This window comes from Chelon labrosus (assembly GCF_963514085.1).
Source record: "Chelon labrosus genome assembly, chromosome: 1".
Classification (NCBI taxonomy): Eukaryota; Metazoa; Chordata; class Actinopteri; order Mugiliformes; family Mugilidae; genus Chelon; species Chelon labrosus.
In genome coordinates, this window is record NC_140337.1 from 4,327,046 (window position 1) to 4,340,274 (window position 13,229).

Genomic DNA, 13,229 nt, shown 5'->3' on the forward strand with positions numbered 1-13,229 from the left:
AATCCACTTGTAGTATTAGTGTTATGGCCTACAGAGGACAAGACTCTCATGAATCTCAAAGTTTGCTACAGTGTAAAAACATGGGCGGACAGAAATGCTGTGTAGCAGCAAATGTAAAAATATAGAACTGAATTTCATTAAATAGAAGAAGAAGAAGGATTCGAAGTTTTGCAAATAAAAAACTTTTTTTTTGATCGTTCATGAGGACTCGCTCATCTTATTTCCGACTGTTCTTGAACGCCTCCCAGATCTATTGGCCAGGAAGTGAGGAGTGAGTGTCTCCTTTTAAGGTGTCTCGGTTCAAATTGTAGCGGAGTGCATGAAACAAACGCATCATATTTCACATTTGTCCAACTGATTACTGTTTTCCTACTTCAACACAAACATCATCTGACTTTAATCTGCGTGGTCTCGGTTTGTGAAAGCATTTACGGCGGCGGACTAAAACCGCATTTAAGGTCGTATCAAATAATTCCACAGACGCCGTGTCCTTGTTTGACTCCAGACTATATGGAACACGGTGTGCTGAAGAATCAGTGGGAAGCGTTCATGCTGCACAGCGCGGATCCCGGTGGGTATCACACCGGATCTGAGAACTGAATAAATCAAATAACTGTCGGCTGTCGACGGGATTTCACACACTGTAGCCTACTCCACTATAGGATGTAATCACATCCCAAGCTGCTGTTCCCAGCCGTGGCTGCAGACGTTTGCATGCAAGCAGTTTGTCATAATTCAATAACCGTCTGCATCCAATCAGATTTTTGTGCAGACATGGCTGCACACGACCTGCGACTCAGAGTGCACCTGGGTGTGAAATGTGACTGAGTGATACCTCAACTCGCAGATGGGGATACAGATGACTGTTGGTGATTTTCCTGCCTTTTTCAGACAGTTTCAGTTTCAGAGAACAAGTTGCAGTTTGCAGAATTTGCCGCCCAGGTGAGAAATACTGCAAACTGGCCCCAAGGAGAAGCGGCAGCAGCAGTGGGTAAATTAGTGGGAACCACCGCCGTGTTGGACCTCTACTGACCTCCCACCTCATCTCTCCCTGACAGTGAGAGAAAAGACTCTTGCGAGATGTCGATTCTTTGAACTGTCAAGAGTGGATGACGCGAAACGGGAGAATTTTTTTCTGCAGCTGTCAGTCTCACTGGGTTTGAACGCTGCAGCAGAGAAAAAGGAAATGCAACCACATTACGTGGAAGTGGTTAGCGCCGCTCACGCCCTCTAACAGGGTTCTGTTCCCGGGTTTCGACGGCCTGCGCCACAGCTGAAGGTACGCCGGCGTGCACAGACGGGAAAAAACAACCCTCTTCATGCCCCATCGGACTAAATCAACAGATTTCCATATCAAAATGTTGATTTGTTGTTGTTTTCTCGCAGCAGTTTATTCTTATGTCAAATCCAATGACATATGACAAAAAAATACAATAAATGACCATTGCACATGAGGAATTGATGTACAGCTGCACAGAGATTGGCAGACAGCAATTACATTGATGCCTGCAGGGAGTTGTCTCCACCTGAATTGCATGAAACTGAAAGGGAAGTGCAGCTCCCAGAGAGACGAAGGTGAACTCAGGGTGAACATGCAAACCATAAAATCAAACCAACACTAACCATTTCATCTCCGCTAAAGACCCTCTCCCTCTCCACTCGGAGTACAGTGTTGCCATCTGCAGGCTGAAGGCCTGAACTCCCTATTTCCATGGCAACTGCATGTGTGGATGTACCCCCACCTCCCCCCTCCCCCGTAGCCCCTGGCAACAGGCTCTTGGCCCGGATTGAGCCCTATCAGCACCTGCCAATCACTGGACGAGCCCATGCTTCGCCAAAGGCCGTGCGCTCGAGGAGATGGGAATGAATCCATTACCGGGAGATCGGCAGGGACAGGAGCGGACGGAGACGCGGGCAGAGACGAAGACGGGCAGCAGAGGACCCTGAGGTGCTCACAGTTCATCCGTGGTGTGTAAATGGACTGCGGCGTGGCACGGAGGATCGTTTTCGCTCTAATTACAATGACTGCGATTGATGGCAGGCGAGGTGTGATATTTAATGACAGCTCTGGGTGTCTTGACCTTTATAGTTAGTCTTTGTGCACATACTGTAGTCTTCCCTTCATTACCTATTCTCCTGCTCTCGGCTCACTCTGTGTATCATCGAGCAGTCTATAGTCAATCAAGCTTTATTTGCACCGCGCCTACTGCACAAAAGAAACTCTGAGTACTCGACAAATGACTGACAAGATGATAAGAAGAACCTCCAGACCTCCTCCGGTGCTTCGAGCCACACACAATTGTATTCCAGTGGGGAAAGGTCCTCTTAGTGTGTCTAGACACAGGTGGCGATGAGAATAAGAAAATGCCAGAGATGTGGATGGAATGAGGAGTGGTGATCGTGATCTGGACCCTGCATGTGAAGACTCGGGGTAAACTGGTGGAGGAAGAGAGGATGGTTAAAGTTTGACAGAAATACATGATTGGCTGGTTGTGGCAAAATCTGAACGGCTGAGCTGGAAGCTGCCATAGTCAGCTGATTAGAGAAGCAGCAAGAGAGAGCAAGAGGTGTGAGTGTGTGAGGGTAGTCCAGATTAAACCTATGCTGAATGTCTTTTGGAGGATTGGTGAGCGGAAAAACATCCAAACTCTGCACACGAAAGGTTAATCTTGGATTCATTCAGGGTATTTGAAATAGCCTTTGACAAATTACACACAGACCTCATTATTTGCGTAGAGAGCTGTGCATTCTCACACTGATGCACGTCTTCAAAGGCCCGGACACACCAAACTAACACCAAAGGAGAAGAAGAACACTGGAGAAGAAGGCAGACTGTGACGTCCCCTCTTGTTACCTGTGTTTGGGCCATAGACTGTGTAAAGATGGAAGGCGGAACAGCTCCTCAAAACTGAAGCCAAAGCAAGTAGAGCGCCCCCTGGTGGCTGGCTGCAGTATAGGTCATAAGCTCCACCCCCTCCGTGTTAGCGGATGGGACTTGGGCCAAACTAAAATATACGTCAAATACATTTTTTTTAAAGGGTGGTTTCTGTCATTTTATGTAGTTATAGATGCATGTACAAGTGTCAACTTTTCTGATAAGATTGTTTCATATTCTCATATTGTCAAACCCATGTAACATCATCAGCTATGTCTTGTATTTATATCATCATCAGCCATATTCTACATGTACGCTTAAGTCAGATGTGTGTATCTATGACAGATGTTTATCTCTTTCCTCCTTCTGTTCGCTTCTCTCTTTTCTGTCTCTACTCAGCTGGCCTTAGGCAGATGGGTCCCTCCATATGATCTGGGTTCTGCTCAAGGTTTCTTCCTGTTAGGGAAGTTTTTCATTGCCACCGTACTGCGCAGACTCTGGTTCCAAACTCACAAGATGGCACTGCTTGTATCGCTGGGAAACTAGTGTCAGTTTGGCCAATGCAAGGAAATGGGGACGCATTGTCCATATTTATATACAGTCTATGGTTTGGACCACACCGCAAAGACTAAAACTAACACATACATAATACTCATTGTCACAACCTGGCTCTAAGGAAGGACAAAATGTGGAGACAAAACATGAATCTTTCAAATAAAGTATTTTTATTGTACAGTCAGTAAATCAGTAATGTTTGTAGTGTGTGCATGTCTGAGTAAGTGCCAGAATAGGAGAGCTAAAGGTAAATCAAATCTCAACCAAACCACAGAAGAGAGAGACTGCCTATGCTCCTGTAGATAAAGGGTAGCAATCACACCAACCCAGGTGTCAGCTATAACTCCTCCCCAGACACTAACAAATGAGGAATTTGGTCTTGAGGCCTGGAAGGAGTCAAACAATGCATTAAAGGTAATACCTCTTCACACTAGCAAGTGGCAGTAATCTGTATTCCTGTTTCCTGTTGTATAAAAAGGGGAAACAGGAAGCTCTACTATTAGCTGGGAGGCTAGGAAGCTAGCAAAAGCTACAAATGTATGTCGCATAGAACTGGTCTCTACTGAATCATGCTGATTAGTTGGTCTACAGTTTACTCATTCTTAATGACTGTGTTGTTGTGAAACTGTGGAATTTATTGTTTAGCTGATCAGCCAATCAGAGTGATCTCTCTCACCACAGCTTTACCAGCGGGCAACACGGTGCAGGACACGTCACAAAAGCTAGGGCCACAGACACTCATCAACGGTCCAACACCAGCAGACAGCCGACCGTCAGCCAGGTGTGGCTTTCAAGTGCGATACAACAACCCCATCACCATACAAATACACTTTAGTCCTGCTAATTATCGGCTTCTCTCTCTTGTTGCAGCACTCTGGCAGAAACTAGCTACTGCAAAGTTCATATTTGCTCGGCATGTCAGTCATGTCAGGCTCATGACGAGAAGAAGTGCAGATGTCAGATCAGTCTGGGCTATGAAAGTTAAAAACTCTCTGAATCAATAAAGGCTGTCAACACGGATCTTCAAAAACCTCCATTCATTAATGCTCAGCTCCACATCTGCTCCACAGATCCGTTCTTCAGTCAACATGTGAGCGCTGAGAGGGGCGGGCGGGCGGACTTGCATGTATAATTCCGGGCTGGAATATCAAACGCAGCTGCCGCCACTGCCTCTCGGAGCAAAATTCTCTCAGATCAGTTATTCATTCTTCCAGCTTTAAGGGGATATGAGGCTGTTGAATTACGAGACCGAGCAAATTTAAGTGGATCCGTTAACGTGCATCTTGATAGCCTCCATCTTGAAGAGGCACTCTGTCCATTATTCATGCAGACTGGGAGTCATCTTTCATCTGAAATGTTATTCTCTTATTTATTCACAGGTAGATGCTGACAATAGTGGGGGTCAGACAGAGTGGTGATGAGAGTGTAGAGGATTGATTTTAAATAAATAATTGTAGGGAGACCAAGAGTCTCCGCACTGCAGTATGTATGTGTCTGTCAGGAGGAAATAAAGAAAAGCAGTATGACATCGCTTTACATATTTTTTTTTATTCATATAAACAAAGGTTCTATTTTCAATTCTTTATACATGTACAGTAAAAAGATGAGCTTGTGTAAAATCAATTATATCACCATAAATATGATTTTAGTTGAATGTGTAGGGGTCAATTGTTCATTTTAACTCAGCTTCTTAAACTGTTTCATTTTCATGCACATATTAATAAATTGGTGCTGTCAAACTGGTGTTAATTACTGAGGCTACTGGTTGTTGTGGCTACTTCAGTTGGTTTGGAAAGAAAAAGAACAATACAAGTGTCAAAACCTGCAGTTTCTCAAATGGCTACTTGAGGCTGACTCCATACGCGAACGAATCCCCATAGACCTCCATCTTTAAATGTCTCAAAAGCTAATTTCCACATTTATGACTGAATGTACAGGGGTAAATCTTTATATAGATATCAAGGCTTACGTTTATGGGTCCATAAAGGTGTTGTCCCTTTGAGTGACGAGTGGGTAGCCTCCTCAGCTCCACTTTAACTCCAACTCACTGTCCATCTTTAAATTAGACACGACACACAGCTTCAAAACTACTCTTCAGCAAACATATGGGTGACACCATAAAGGGTTTATGTACAGCAAACTGAAAAGTTAATTTCTTTGTATATACAAATATATGTCTTTAAATATTACTTTCTTATGTACAGTAAAAAATAGACAGACACATGTAATACCATAGACTGTATAAAGATGGACGATGGAACAGCTCCTTTTAAGTGAAGCCAAAGCAAGCATGGCTCCCTCTAGTGACCGGCTGCAGTATAGCGCAAAGCGGTTCCGTAGAGCCGTGAGAGTTTTACAGTGTACAATCCAACATGTCCTTGTAACTGGTGGAGGTAGACCAGAGCTCAGTATTAATTAAACCTGAACACGAGTGAGTCTGGTGGAAGTGTGGGCGAGTCATTGATAACGTTGCGCCCCATGGCTCCACTTGGACTGTACTGCCACTTTCGGACCGCATCCTGGGAAACTAGCGTCAGTTTGACCAATGTAAGGAAGTGGGGACGCATTGTTCATATTTATATACAGTCTATGTGTAATATCAGCTGTGCAATGAGCATGACACAGATTGTAGTTGGACGCATGAGTTGGTAATTCAGCTTCTTGAACTGTTTCATTACTAACTGACTTTCAAATGTGAGTCAGTTAATTGAGCTACAGGTTGGTGTTGCTGCTCAAGTGAGTTAGGAAAGACTTGTGTGTTAGCACTAAGCTAGCAGCTGTGTACTGGCAGTAGAAAGTTCACATTGACATATTAATATTTTTAGGTTTTCAGACTCATCACATACAAGTACCAGTTTAGACTATAAATGAATGACCACACGAATAATTAAAGTTGCACGAACAATATTTTTACATAAACAATGGATCAAATTACTGTTTGTAAAGCCGAAAAGAATTATTACAACTCTATACGCTCCCTTTGCTCGGTACAGGCTTTTAGTATCTTTTAGCAAATATTTTGATTTTCTGAACTCCAACTTTGTTGTTTCGGATTCAGTCTTACGGACTAGCACAGAAGAGCCAGATGTTTTTCTCAGGAGTTGGTGGAGACATAAGCCGGCTTGAATGAACAACTATGAAGTTCTTGAACTGAGGGATTGGGAACCTGACTTGGGATGATTTGTAGTCTCTGGAAAGCATAAAAGCTTCTAAATTGGCCGTAGGTGTGTGTGTGAGTGTGAATGGTTGTCTGACTCTCTGTGTTAGCCCTGCGATAGACTGGCGACCTGTCCAGGGTGTACCCCCGCCTCTCGCCCAATGACAGCTGGGATAGGCTCCAGCAGACCCCGCGACCCTTAACAGGAATAAGCGGGTACAGAATGATGAATGAATGAAAAAGGAAAGCATAAAAGCAGCTTATCTGTAAATTATACGCAAACATTATGCAGCTCTTTGTGCCTGTCAAATGTATGTCACATTTCAGACATGCCATTTCCTACATTAAAACCCCATATTCGTTTGCCATTTCATAGGTGTGCAGAATGTAATTTTTACCTGTAAATGAAAGAAAATAACTTATGTGACTTGCTGGCTAGCATGCGAGTGAGCAATACACCAACTCATTCAGTCAGAGGATAATAGCTTCACACCACCCCGTCCAGAACATCTGATTCAGTGCCGACTGGGATGGGCTGGCAGCAGCCGATGCAAACATATCTGAGGATCCATAGGTAGACGCTGCCTGACAGGATGGCAGTTAGGACTAGTAGAAGTAGGCTGATGAGAGACTGAGGGCTCGCAGTGAACAGCATGATATGGGAGGTGTGAATGGAATCGTCAGTGGATTTCTCGGCTAGAAAAGAAACAAGAGACAGAGAAATGAGAAAAAAAAACACACACAAGATTATCAAGGGGCAGGAATGAAGCACAGTGAAGGACCTGAAATGATGCTAGCAACTGCTTTCAATGACTGACTGAGAATCCACAGCCAAGCACTTTGAGGCCATATTTTAGCACAGAAGTGCTTTGAACTAAATGCTAACTCAACACAGATACAGCATACAGAATTAGTTTGAACCCAGACAAACAAACAAACCCCTCTAATGCCGCTACAGTGCTAGAGCTTGGGACACACCTAACGAGCCACCCTTCAAGACATTTTCCTACAACTTGCAGACTTTCACCTTACACCTCATCACTGTGTAAATACTGTACACTAAAACACTGAACTAGGAGTAGCTAGTAACTACCAGAAGTTTATTCGTATACGAAAACAAACAGCAACTGGCAGCTTGTACGGTTTATATGCCTCTTGGCTAAATGCTAACATCAGCATGCTAGCCAGTGCTAGCATGTTGATGTGTGCCATTGTTCACCATCTTAACTTTAGTTTTTTACCATGCTAAAACTGACCAATTCGGGATCACCAGGGTAAATACATTTCGTCCTATGGGGGACATGAATATTTTCACCTAATTTTATGGCGGTCCTTTCAAAAGCCAGGTGGTAGTTGGGAAACTGGGATTAGCAAATTTTGGGATACATCACCAGGAAACATCCAGTGTGATACTTTTTGCATTCATTAAAATTTTGACTTGATGACGACAAGGAGTCCCCAGCATATTTAGAGTTCATCCTAAGAGAACCACGAATGTCCGTTAATTTCACAATCCATTCTGCTAAAATTTTGCACTAAACTGTTGACCTGATGGTGGTAACAGGGACACAGCATATCTTCAGCAATCGTTGAGGAGATTCTTCAAAGAGGTGAATCGACCAAACACTACCACCCCTTGGGCCATGCTTTTAGAGTGGCTTAAAAACAGCGCAGTTTACTGAGTTGTTGCAGAAGATGAAACAGAATGAACAAAAGCACAATAATGAGGAAAGAAAAACTCTCACTCAATAAATAGAGTATTGTTTTAAGCTGTAGGCACCTGTATGCTACCGTCTATTCACTGATTCACTCATCTTCTGTAACCGCTTGGCCTTCCCAAACCATCTAATCGAGGCAAAATAAAGTTCCCTGGGTGCAAGCTTAGAGAATCTCAATCAGTGTATTTGAAGTGTATGTGAAGATGGCAGTATGCATGCACAATTCTCAGAGCAAGAGGGAGGAGGCAGATGGTCAAGTAAGGATACAGCTCATATGTGCCCTAGGGCCTCCTTGCAGGTTAATACAGCCATGATAATATGTGCTCCGAAGCACTAAAAGAGCTCTCACGGGGAGAGACAGGGGCAACAGAAGATTGGTTTCTTACTGCTGCAGTGTCAAAGCATGCCTAGGTTGCTGATGGAAGGTTTATCATATGACAAATCTAGCTGTATATAGACAATCACTGGCAATACTGGCTTCCAGTGTCCTATGTTATGGCCAAACATATATAAAATGAATATGTTGACTTTCAATTCTGAATTTTATTTTCAGTTTCATCATTTAAATATGTACAGAAGGCCAATGGTTGAAAAAAAAATCATCAGATGCCTTTTTACATTTATTCTTAAAAGCATGAACATGAACACTGATGATTAAGAAAATGAAAATCACTCAGAACCCCAATTTTGACAACTCAACGCGGTGCAAAAATTGTCTGGTAAGTGGCCACTTATTACAGATTTTCTGAGACAAGACTGAAATTCACCACTGAGAGTTGAATATCTTTCTCCTTTAACAGCATGTGGTCTGGATCGCTAAGTAGCTCCAGGAAGGAAGTATTTGAACCCGTCTTTGTCATGTTCACAGCATGGCTCAATGGATGGAAATGCTGTGCCTCGCTTTGTTGATGAGAGAAATATCGTCTACTATTGGATGGATTGTTTTGAAATTTTGAACAGATATTCATTCACCTGCTAGATTTCCAGAGGATGAATCCTATTTACTTTGGGTAATTGATTATTCTTAAGCCATTGTCATTTTTATTGGTCAAGTGAAGTATGTCAGCATCTGCTACATGGGCATTCATGGTTCCTAGAAGATATACATGGAATTTTGGAGAGACATATGAGGTATTTTGAAGTCGAATCCTACCTCATTTGGATAGAGTTTAACTTTTAATCTATTTTCAGTTTTTATTGGTCAAGTAAATTATCTTCCCATCTACTACATAGACATTCATGGGTCCCAGAGGATTGACATAAAATTCTGAACAGACTTTGGAGGCATCCAGAAAATGAATCCTACTTACTTTTGGTAGCCTCTGACCTTTAATCCATTTTCTGTTTTTATTGGTCAAGAAAACTACGTCATCATCTCCTACATGGACATTCATGGTTCCCAGAGGATTGACATAAAATTTTGGACAGACATTTAAGGTATCTTGTAGATCATTCATTCATTCATTCATCTTCTGCAACCGCTTATTCCTGTTAAGGGTCGCGGGGTCTGCTGGAGCCTATCCCAGCTGTCATCGGGCGAGAGGCAGGGGTACACCCCAGACAGTCTATCTCAGGGCTATCTCGTAGATCAATCTTATTTACTTTGGGTAATCCTCATTCATTCATTCATCTTCTGTAACCGCTTGTCCTGCACAGGTCACCAGTCTATCGCAGGGCAATTTGGGTAATCTTTGACTTTTAATCTATTTTCACTTTTTATTTGTCAAGTAAATTATGTTCACATCTGCTACACGGACATTCATGGTTCCCAGATGATTGCCACAAAAATTTGCCTCAACATTGAAGGTACCCAGAAGATGAATCTTGTTTACTTGATTTTCAGTTATTATTGGTCAATTAAGTCACATCAGCATCTAGTACATGGGCGTTCATGGTTCCCAGATGACATATCCCAATTATTAACATGTTGGTGCCACTGTAAGTTATGATTTTAAGTGACAAGTATTCGCAGCTATTGCATGTAGTCCTATTAATCTGGTATGAGCATTCATGCCTCCAGGAACATGACTACTCCCAATGTTCATCTGTGGGTCAAACCTTTTTAATCGTGAAATTATCATTCTGTGGTCCACAGTATGTCATCACATCTGGATTTCAGTCTTAGAGAGTTAGCTCAAATACAATCCACAGGACCTCGTTGCTGCTTGAATCAATCAAGTCACCACTGGTCGTCTTTGAATTCCCAAGGATAGCTCTGAGAGCTTTCTTAATCACCACGACCTAGAAATAAATTGCAAGGAGGCAGTAACCCTCAATCCAAACTAGAAGCACAGAGCAATAAAAGCTTTTCATTTTTCAAAATCAATACATTTCAGCAGGTTATTTAGTGAGCAACCTGTTGGATGACACTCTGCTCACTCACCTCTGCCAAAGTGAAAAATCAGCAGCAGACAGATGAAGATCCAAACAGCAGCCACCGTCTTCATGTTGGACTCAATTCACTGGGAAATTGACAGGAAACATTTGCAGTAGTGTCTTGGGGAAAAATGGCTTATAAATGTAACTGAAAAAGAATAACAGAATCAAATTCACACAGAGTTTGAATGCTAATTTCAGTTTATCTCACAATTACCTCTGATTAATTTATGCAAACAAAATTCATGTCATTAACGTAATGCAAATGCTGCATGTTTAACTAACCTGTGGATACAGAAACACAAACATGACAGATTATAACTGCTACTACCTTTAGGAACAAGGAACAGATGATCTGTAGTTTGGGTTCGCTGATAAGAAAAGCGATCTATTTATACAGATGTGCGATGAAAAAGCTTGAAATGCCAAAGAGGCAAGAATCTGCTGATCAAGGTTTATCTTCTTTTCTCCCAACTCACAGAACAAAGCGTGAGGTATCTGTCCCTCGCTGCTTTCAGTCCTGCAAGATGCAACAGGTCTCTCAACTGGGAAAACAACAGTAAGCATCAGTAATCCTTTCCGTCTCAGCAAGGACTGGGGAATGCAAATCAATTCAGCCAGCATCTGCTCACGCGTCAGCCGTCTCTCTGTGTGGAGGAACTGGCAGCGACCCCTATTACTGATGCAGGGGATCTGAGAAGACAGCCCCTCACCTCCTCCTGTCAGCGTTATGCTCATATCCTCCCGTCCCCCCACTGATATCGGCCAGCGGGTTATAAAATGAATGGAGAGCAGCAAAAATAAAAAATAATTAAATAGAAAACAGTAAGAGAGGGAGTAACAGAGAGAGAGAGAGAGAGAGAGAGAGAGAAAGAAAGACAGGAAAAAGTACACAGAAGCCCAAAAATAGCAGCCATCAGGGTAATTAAAAAAGAAAAGAAAAGAGCAATAACAGGGTTTCCTCCTACCCCAGCAGGAGTGAAGAAGGCTGAGATAGGGAGAGAGAGCGAGAGATGCATCAAAGAGGAAATAAATTCAACGTTGGGACTATTCTGCAACATATCAATATACTGTGTTCACAGATTTCAGCTGCACAAAACCATTTAGAATCACAGCTTGTTGCTCCCTCTGGTGGCTCTGAACCCTTTCAGACGGATAAGGATGTGCTTTTTAAGAGGAAGTGGTATGAAACCTTCTAATCTAACAATCAGAAAGCTTTCAAAGCTATGGTCATTTTGAAAGAGGTAATTTGCCCCACTTTCTACCATTTAGCTGCTCTTATTTTTGACATCTTCGTAGCTAGATTTCAGCATGCTGTGGTAGTAACATGAAATATATGAGAAGAACTAGACGCTGTGAAGCTTCTTGTGCACAAAGTGCATTTTCAATTAAAGGTCTGAAATTCACTAAACACTAAACAAATGATGCAGTGGTTGAAGTTGTGCATTCCAAGAGTCAGTTCACAAACTTTCTATTTGGGTCCTTCAAATCAGAAAGCTGCCAGTTTGAAAAGTGTAATTTACTTGCTTTCAACCAAATACTCCGACATATAACAGCTTTGTAGCTATGTTTCAGCATGCTGCGTTAAACATTTTAAGTTGCAAGGTTCAAGGTGTTTGCAGTCATATAAATATAAAAACAGCAGTTTAGACCTCAAGTCTCCCTTACTAACAACAATACATAGACAAGATTAAAGAAACACAAAACCACAGCAGATTTATACATTCCACATTATTTGCCATTTGCCAACAGTCACCTGTCCCTCACATCATTTGTTCAACTAGTTACAAATTAAGGGTGTCCTGTGGTGTCTGGTAACAGAATATTGTTAGTGGGGGTCTTTGGGTCCTATGGGTTGAGAGGAGGGGCCTCTGTGGATCATCCCACAGATACTTGATCAGTTTGGGATCTAGTGAATATGGAGGCCAGGTCAACACCTTCATGTTCATGTTTTTTTTTTAGTTGTTCCTAAAGCGTTTTTGTGTGTGTGTCTGTGTCAGGCTGCATCCTGCTGGGGATGGCTGCTGCCATCAAGGAGTGTCATTGCTATGGGGTGGGGGTGTCTGGTCTGGTCTAGGTGGGTGCTACATGTCTAAGTAACATCCACATCAAAGCCATGTCCAAAATGTTTCCCTAGTGGACAAATTAAGAACAGCAGTTAGTCTGCAATTTAACAAACAAATTGCAGTTAATGACTTCTATGTAATTTTTGCAAATTCATCCCATGGGCTAGACTGGACCCCCTGGCGGACCGACTTTAGCCTGCGGGCCACACACCCCCTGATCTAGAAGAAGGATTCCTATTATATATGGTGTCACTAAATCGTCTATCTATGATAGCATATCCCAAAAAACAAACAAACAAGGGAAGCAGGTTTAGGTTGCAGTGGTGATCATGACAACTAATGATGACACAGACTGGTCTCAGCTTAGATTACACAATATCTACAACATTTGTCAGAGGCAAAATAACTAACTGTGAGCTCCTACACATGCTTTTCCCAAACATAGAAGACTTTTGGAAAGAACTTGATACTGTTATTCCATT